Here is an 8,068-nt window from a genome sequence, read left to right on the forward strand (position 1 = left end):
ATATAATCATATAGAATATGATTCTGGGATTAGCTTCTAATAGCTCCTTCCTTGGAACCTGTGGGCTACTCATCCAAGTCTGAATAAAGATATGATATGAGCTTTTCCTATTCTGTTCATGTTGTTTGATTTTTATCAGAATGAAAACTCCTTAAGATCCAGGACCTGTATTTTCTGTTCAGCACTCTATATCCAACACCAAGAATAAGCCTAGGAACAATGTTAGCAATAACAATACCTAACATTTATTACATGCCAAGCATTGTGCTTAACATGACTCATGCTTCACGTTATTAACACTCACAATTCAGTAGTTGGGTGGGCCCAGATCTTGGTTGTGTACTTGAAAAACAGAGACTATGAAGCAGATTTTAAAAAGTAATAATAATAATAGCAGGGATTGATAAGGTCTGGAACTGAAGGGAAGGGACCAGTATTACCTTTTGCATTCCTGAAGGCTTAACTTATATCCCTTCTTCTTGACAACTCTCACCAGTATCCTCTCAATTATGGGTCATTATGGTTCCCTCTGAGCCCTTGAATCCTGTGATCTGTTATCATAACAGAATAGGCCTAGCACATACTAGATGCTCAATAAGTATTTATTGAATGATCCTTTTCCTCCCAACCATATTTCCCTTGTTCCCAGGCCAATCAAAATAATAGTAATAATAATGCTTATTGAATGTTAACTAATACAAGGAGTTGTTATATAACTTTTGCATACATTAAACCATGTGGCATGAGCACTCTTATTTTCTTGATTTTACATATGAGAATACTGAGGCATGGAAAAATTAAGTCACTTGCACAAGTTCTCTTAACTAGAGAGTGGCAAAGATGAGATTTCATTTTAGGCTCTCTTTGGCTTGTATCCTCTTTCTTCATTAATGCCTCTAATACTAATTTTAAGACACTTTTAATTTTTCAGTTGCAACTGTTCAGAGTCCCAGCTTCATAAAAGATGGAGTCTTGATTGCTCAGGATATTTGCTCTCCTTCAATCCCTTCTGCAAAGGTTTGCCTTATTGTCCTTTTGTCCAGGAATAATCTCTTTCTGTGTCAACTCCTTCTTAGCCCCTCTGTGGACAGCTGTAAGCCACTAATCTGTCAATTTCTTGTACTGTGGGGACTTGCATGTTGCTATGTTCCTGGAAGCTATGACACCAGTATCTCAAATACTAGCAGGGTCACCCATGTAGGAGAGGTATCACTGGAACATACAGTTTTAGACAGACTGGGAAGAAAGATGGGGCCACCTACTTCTGAATAAATTCTCCATTGAAAACTTTATGAATAGCAGTGAAATGCTGCTGATATATTTCTGGAAAACTTTATCTGAAGCATTATCTGATATATTGTCTGAAGTTGAGCTCCTTATTCTGGAAGTCACTCAAAATATGCCTGGGAGAGATCTCCTTTCTCAAAGTGCAGTCAACTTTAATGACATGAATGGAATAAAGCTTTCAGGACCTTCATTTGAATGTTTCAAAATGAGAAGAAACAGCTACAAACATTCATTGAAAATCAGAACAGAGAATGTACAAAGTATAACTCTAGTAAAATAGGAAGTTGTCAGAAATGAAGTGGAATGCATAAAGATCAAAATCCTAGACATTAGTGAGCTGAAATGGACTGGTATTGGACATTTTGAATAAAAAAATCATATGGTCTACTATGCCAGGAATAATAAATTGAAAATGAATGGCACCACATTCATCATCAAAAATCATATTTCAAGATATATCTTGAAGTACAGTGCTATCGGTGATAGGATAATATCAGTATGCCTACAAGGAAGACCAGTTAAGACTACTATTATTCAAATTTATACAACAAACACTAAAGCCAAAGATGAAGAAATTGAAGATTTTTACTAACTTCTACAGTGTGAAGTTGAACAAACATGCAATCAAGGTGTATTCATAATTATTGGTGATTGGAATGTGAAAGTTGGAAAGAAAAAGCATTGGTAGTTGGAAAAAATGGTCTTGGTGAAGGAAATGATCCAATGACTGCATTATAAAATTATGCAAGACCCAGGTATTTATTAAAAATACCTTTTTCCAACAACAAAAAAGGTGACTAAACACATGGACCTCACCAGATGGAATACACAGGAATCAAATCAACTACATCTGTGGAAAGAGGTGATGGAGAAATTCAGTATCATCAGTCAAAAGAAGGCCAGGAGCTGATTACAGAACAAACCATCAATTGCTCATATGCAAGTTCAAATAGAAGATGAAGAAAATTAAAACAAGGCCACAAGAGCCAAAATATGACCTTGAGTATATCTCACCTGAATTTAGATACCATCTGAAGAATAGAATTGACACGTTGAACACCAAGAACCAAAGCCTGGACAAGTTGTAAGATAGCATCAAGAACTTCATACATGAAGAAAGCAAAAAGTCATTAAAAAGACAAGAAAGGAAGAAAAGACCAAAATGGATGTCAAAAGAGACTCTGAAACTTGCTGTTGACCATAGAGTAGCTAAAGCAAATGGAAGAAATGATAAAGTAAAAGAGGTAAATAGAAGATTTCAAAGGGTGGATTGAGAAGACAAAGTATTATAATGAAATGTGCAAAGAACTGGAATTGAACATCAAAAGGGAAGAAGTTGCTCAGCCTCTCTCAAGATGAAAGTACTGAAGAAAGAATTCAAGACTCAAATTGCAATATGCAAGGATTCTATGGACAAAACATTGAGTGATATGCAAAGCCTCAAAAGAAGATGAAAGGAATACACAGAGTCACTGTACCAAGAAGAATTGACCTACCATTTCAGGAGATAGCATGTGATGAAGAACCAATAGTATTGAAGGAAGACGTTCAATCTACACTGAAGGAACTGGTGAAAAACAAGACTCCAGGAATTAATGGAATATCCACTGAGATGTTTCAACAAACATCCAGTGCTGAAGATGCTCACTTGTTTATGCCAGAAATTTGGAAGTCAGCTGCCAGCCAACCAACTGGAAAAGATCCATATTTGTGCCCATTCCAAAGAAAAGTGATCTGACAGAATGCAAAAATTAGTAAACCATATCACTTAATATCATACACAAGTAAAATTTTACTGAAGATAATTCAAAAATGGTCACAGCAGTATGCTGACAAGGAATAAACTTCCATTCAAGCCATATTCAGAAGGGGGCATGGAAGGAGGCATATTTTTGCTGCTGTCAGATGGATCTTGCCTGAAAGCAAAGAATACCAGAAAGATGTTTACCTGTGTTTTATTGACTATGCAAAGACATTCGACTGTGTGGATCATAACAAATTATGTGATATTTGTGAAGAATGGGAATTCCAGAACACTTAATAGTGTTTGTGAGGAGAACCTGTACATAGACCAAGAGGCTGTTATTCAAAAATAACAAGGAGATACTGCATGGTTTAAAGCCAGTAAACTTGTGTGTCAGAGTTGTATATTTTCATATTTACTCAATGTGTATGCTGAGCAAATAATCTGAGATGCTAGACTGTATGCATAAGAACATGACATCAGAACTGGAGGAAGACTCATTGACAATCTGTGATATGCAGAAGACATAACCTTGTTTGCTGAAAGTGAAGAAGACTTGAAGAATTTATTGATGAAGATCTAAAACTACAGCCTTCAATGTGGATTATGCCTCAACATAAAGAAAACAAAAATCCTCACAATTGGACCAAGAGGCAATACCATGATAAATGGAGAAAAGATTGAAGTTGTCAGGGATTTCATTTAGCTTGGATCTACAATCGATGCCCATGGAAGTAGTAGTTGGGAAATCAGATGACATATTGCACTGGGCGAATCTGCTGCAAGAGACTTCTTTAAAGTGTTCAAGAGCAAAGAGGTCACTTTGAAGATTAAGGTGAGCCTGACCCAAGCCATGGTATTTTCAATTCCCTTATATACATGTGAAAGCTAGATAATGAATAAGTAAGACTACAGAAGACCTAATGTATTTGAATTGTGACATTTACAAAGAATACTGAAAACACCATGGACTTCCAGGAGAACAAACATCTGTCTTGGTAGAAGTACAGCTGAAATGTTCCTTAGAAGTGAGAACAGCCAAACTTTGTCTCCCATACGTCACTGATGTTGTCAAAAGGGACAAGACCCCGGAGAAGGATATCATGGTTGGTAAAGTAGTGGGTCAACAAAAAAGGGGAAAACCCTCAGGGAGATGGATTGACACAGTGGTTGCAATGATGGGCTCAAGTAGAGCAAAGATAATGAGGATGACACAGAAGTAGGTCATTTTTTTGTTGTTGTTGTTCTTTTTTTTCTGTTGTACATAGGGTTGCTATGACTCAGGGTCTACACAATGGCACCTAACAATATGAACATTTGATCTTTGACAAAGGGTTGAAGTCCAGTGAATGTGGAAGAGCTAGTCTCTTTAATACATGGTGCTGGCAAAACTGGATACCCATTTGCTGAAAAGGAAACAGCATCCACATTTTACACCATATACAAAAACTAACTCAAAGTGGAACCAAACCTAAAACCATAAAGTTCATGGACGAAAACATAAGGAGAAGCCTAGAGGCTATAAATTATGGCATAAATATAAGATCAAACATAACTAAAAGTACACAAACAACAGAATATAAACTAGATAAGTGAGACCTCCTAAAAATTAAATACTTATGCAAATCCAAAGACTTCACCGAAAGTATAAAAAAAGAACCTACAGACTGAGGGGAGCGGGGAATGGCTACAACATATATGACAAGGGCCTAATCTCTAAAATTTATAGAAAACTTCAATACCACAACAACAAAAATACAAACAATCCAATTGAAAAACGGGCAAAGGACATAACAGACACTTCTCAAAAAAAGACATGCTGGTGGCTAATTGATGCATGAAAAGATGCTCATTATCATTAACTGTTAGAGAGGTAAAAATGGAAACAACATGAGATACAATCTCACCCCAGCAATAATGGCACTCATCAAGAAAACAGAAAACAACAAATGCTGACAAAGCTATGGGAAGATTGGAACTCTTGTGCAATGTTAGTGGGACTGCAAACTGGTACAACCACTATGGAAAGGGGTATGGTGCTTCCTTAAAAAGCTAGAAATAGAAACAACATATCATCTAGAAATCTCACTTCTAGGTATATATCCTAGAGAAATAAGAGCTGTGAAATGAATAGACACATGCACACTCATGTTCATTGCAGCATTATTCACAAGAGTGAAAACATGGAAACAACCAAAGTGTCCATCAACAGATGAATGAATAAGAAAAATATGATACATACATATGTACAATGAAATACTACACAACAATAAAGAGTAATGATGAATCCATGAAACATCTCAGAATGTGGATGAATTGAGAACAATATGCTGAATGAAATAAATCAGTCATAAAAGGACTAATATTGTATGAGACTGCTATTATAAAAAGTCAACAATTGTTTTATACACAGAAAGAAATATTCTTTGATGGTTACCAGGGATGGGAGGGGGAATGAAGGAATAACCACTAACTAGACATACACAAGAGCTCTGGTGGCGTAGTGCCTAAGGCACTTGACTGCTAACCAGAAAGCTTGTGGTTCAAACCCACCAGCCACTCCTTGGAAGGAAAGTACATTGATGAGTAGCAACTGGGGTCTTAAAATCCTTCAAGTGGCCATCAAAGATGCAGCTAATGGTCTCCTAGTGTCGGAAGCAAAGAAGAACACAAAAAAAACAAGGGCATTTGGAAGCAGTCAGCCCCAGGACACGATGGTCCTTGAGACCAGAAGAACTACATGGTGCCAGGCTACCAATGCTAACCACTCAGGAAAGGATCATATCTGGAGATCCTGGGTACAGTGGGAGGAAAAACATGGAACAAAATCCAAAAACTCAATAATGATCAGAATTACTGGTCAGATGGAGTCTGATGAGACCCCCAATACTATGGCCCTGGAAAACATTTCTGCACCTGGAATAAAACTCATCCCCAGGGGATAGCTGTCAGCTCAATAGTTAACAAGATGTACATGCAGACCACTCAACCCAGGATGACACACGCACATACTCTATGGTAATATATCCCTTAGAGCATTAGACCACGGGGCACCAGAGGGGCAACATTCACACAGAGGAAATGCAGGACAAACACGTGTGCATAACTATGAGGGGCACAAGAGGAAGGTTACAGAGCAGGGAGGGGAGGAGACTGGGTTAAGGTTGGTCATGGTAAATGGGAAATGAAACTAAATGTACACATACCTCTTCAAATAAAAAATCAATCTATCAATTAATTAATTATATGGAAATATTTCAACTAAAAAAAAATGTGAGTAGGTATATAGATAGATATGCCAAGACTGAACTACTGGATTTGAAGGCTAAGGACCATGGTCTTGGGGGACATCTAGATCAATTGGCAAAACACAGTTCATAAATATAATAATGTTCTACATCTTATTCTGGTAAGTGACATCTGGGGTCTTAAAAGCTTGCAGGTGGCCATCTGAAAACAACTACTGGTCTCTTCCTGCCTGGAACAAAGGATAATGAAGAAAACAAAAGACTCAAGGAAGTAATTAGTCCAAATGACTAATGGCACACATGAAACATAGGATCCTCTAACCTGAATACAGAATAACTAGATGCTATTCAGCTCTCGTTACTGACCACTCTGAACAAAAGCTCTGGTGGTGTAGTGCCTAAGGCATTTGACTGCCAACCAGAAGGTTGGTGGCTCAAACTCACTAGCCACTCCTCAGGAGGAAGATTGGCCAATCTACTTCCGTAGAGATACCGACTTGGAAACCTAAGGATGGGACACTGAGTCAAATTGACTTGACGGCAGTGAGTTTGGTTTGGTTTTGGTTCTGAACAAGAGCATAATAGAAGGTCATGGTTAGATTGAGTAAAAAGTATAGAACAAAATTTAAATTCAAAATAATAAATAAACAAATCAGACCAGACTTACTGGTCTGAAAGAAACTGGAGGAATACCCAGGACTATTGCCCTAAGACAATCTTCTCATTTGAAACTAAGACACTCCTGGAGGCCACTTTTCAGCCAATTAATAGATGGGTCTATAAAATAAATAATAACACCCACAAGGAATGTACTCCTTAGAGCAATAAATTATATAAGACCAAAAGGGCAATATTTTCTTAAAACCAAAGATGAGAATGCATGAAGGGACAGGGAAACAGGACAAATGGAAACAAGGAACCCCGGGAGGAAAAGTGGAGAGTGCTGACACATTGTGGGGAATTCCAACCAATGTCAGAGAAAAATTTGTAAATGAATTATTGATTAGAAAACTAATCTGCTATGTATACTTTCACCTAAAGTACAATAAATTTTTTTTTGTTTTTTAAATAACTTTTATTTGATATTTAAAATCATAGTTTTAGAGGATTGGAACTGAACTTACAGGTCCTTCCTGTTGTCTGAGTTAGGTGTCCTATTTATGTGCTCACAATGTGCCCTATATTTATACCTACTCTGTTACTCACTGAACTATAAAGGAATTGGCATGTTAGTTGTCACTATCTTCCATTAGACTCTCAGGTCTTTGAGATCTGGGACTGCATATTTTCTACCATTGTTCTCAGGTATTATACCTGGCACATTAAGGAGCGCAAAAAAAAAAATTGTTGAATGAGTAAACAAATAAATGAATGAAAACCGTACACCTCTTACCTTTGTTGTTGTTGTTGTTATGTGCCGTCAAGTCAGCCCTGACTCATAGCGACCCCTCCTTGGGTTTCCGAGGCAGTATCACTACGGAAGTAGGATTGCCTAACCTTCCTTCCAAGGAGTGTCTGGTGGGTTTGAACTGCCAGCCTTCTGGTTAGCAGTCAAGTGCCTTAGCCACTATGCTACCAGAGCTCCCCACCTCTTACCTAGTAACTGCATTTTCCTTTAAAATACTCTTGCTTTGTGACCATGCAACTTCTGTTAGGATTCTCCAGTGCTAAATATTTCCTCTTTTTGATTAACCTATACTTTACCTACTATAACTTGCACCCATTGGCATCCAGAGTTCCATGTACCCAAATAAAATACATTTCATTATACTTAACAACTCTTTTCCTC

The sequence above is a fragment of the Orycteropus afer genome, unplaced genomic scaffold (assembly GCF_000298275.1).
Source record: "Orycteropus afer afer isolate SDZICR_OR568_19922 unplaced genomic scaffold, OryAfe1.0 scaffold00321, whole genome shotgun sequence".
Classification (NCBI taxonomy): domain Eukaryota; kingdom Metazoa; phylum Chordata; class Mammalia; order Tubulidentata; family Orycteropodidae; genus Orycteropus; species Orycteropus afer.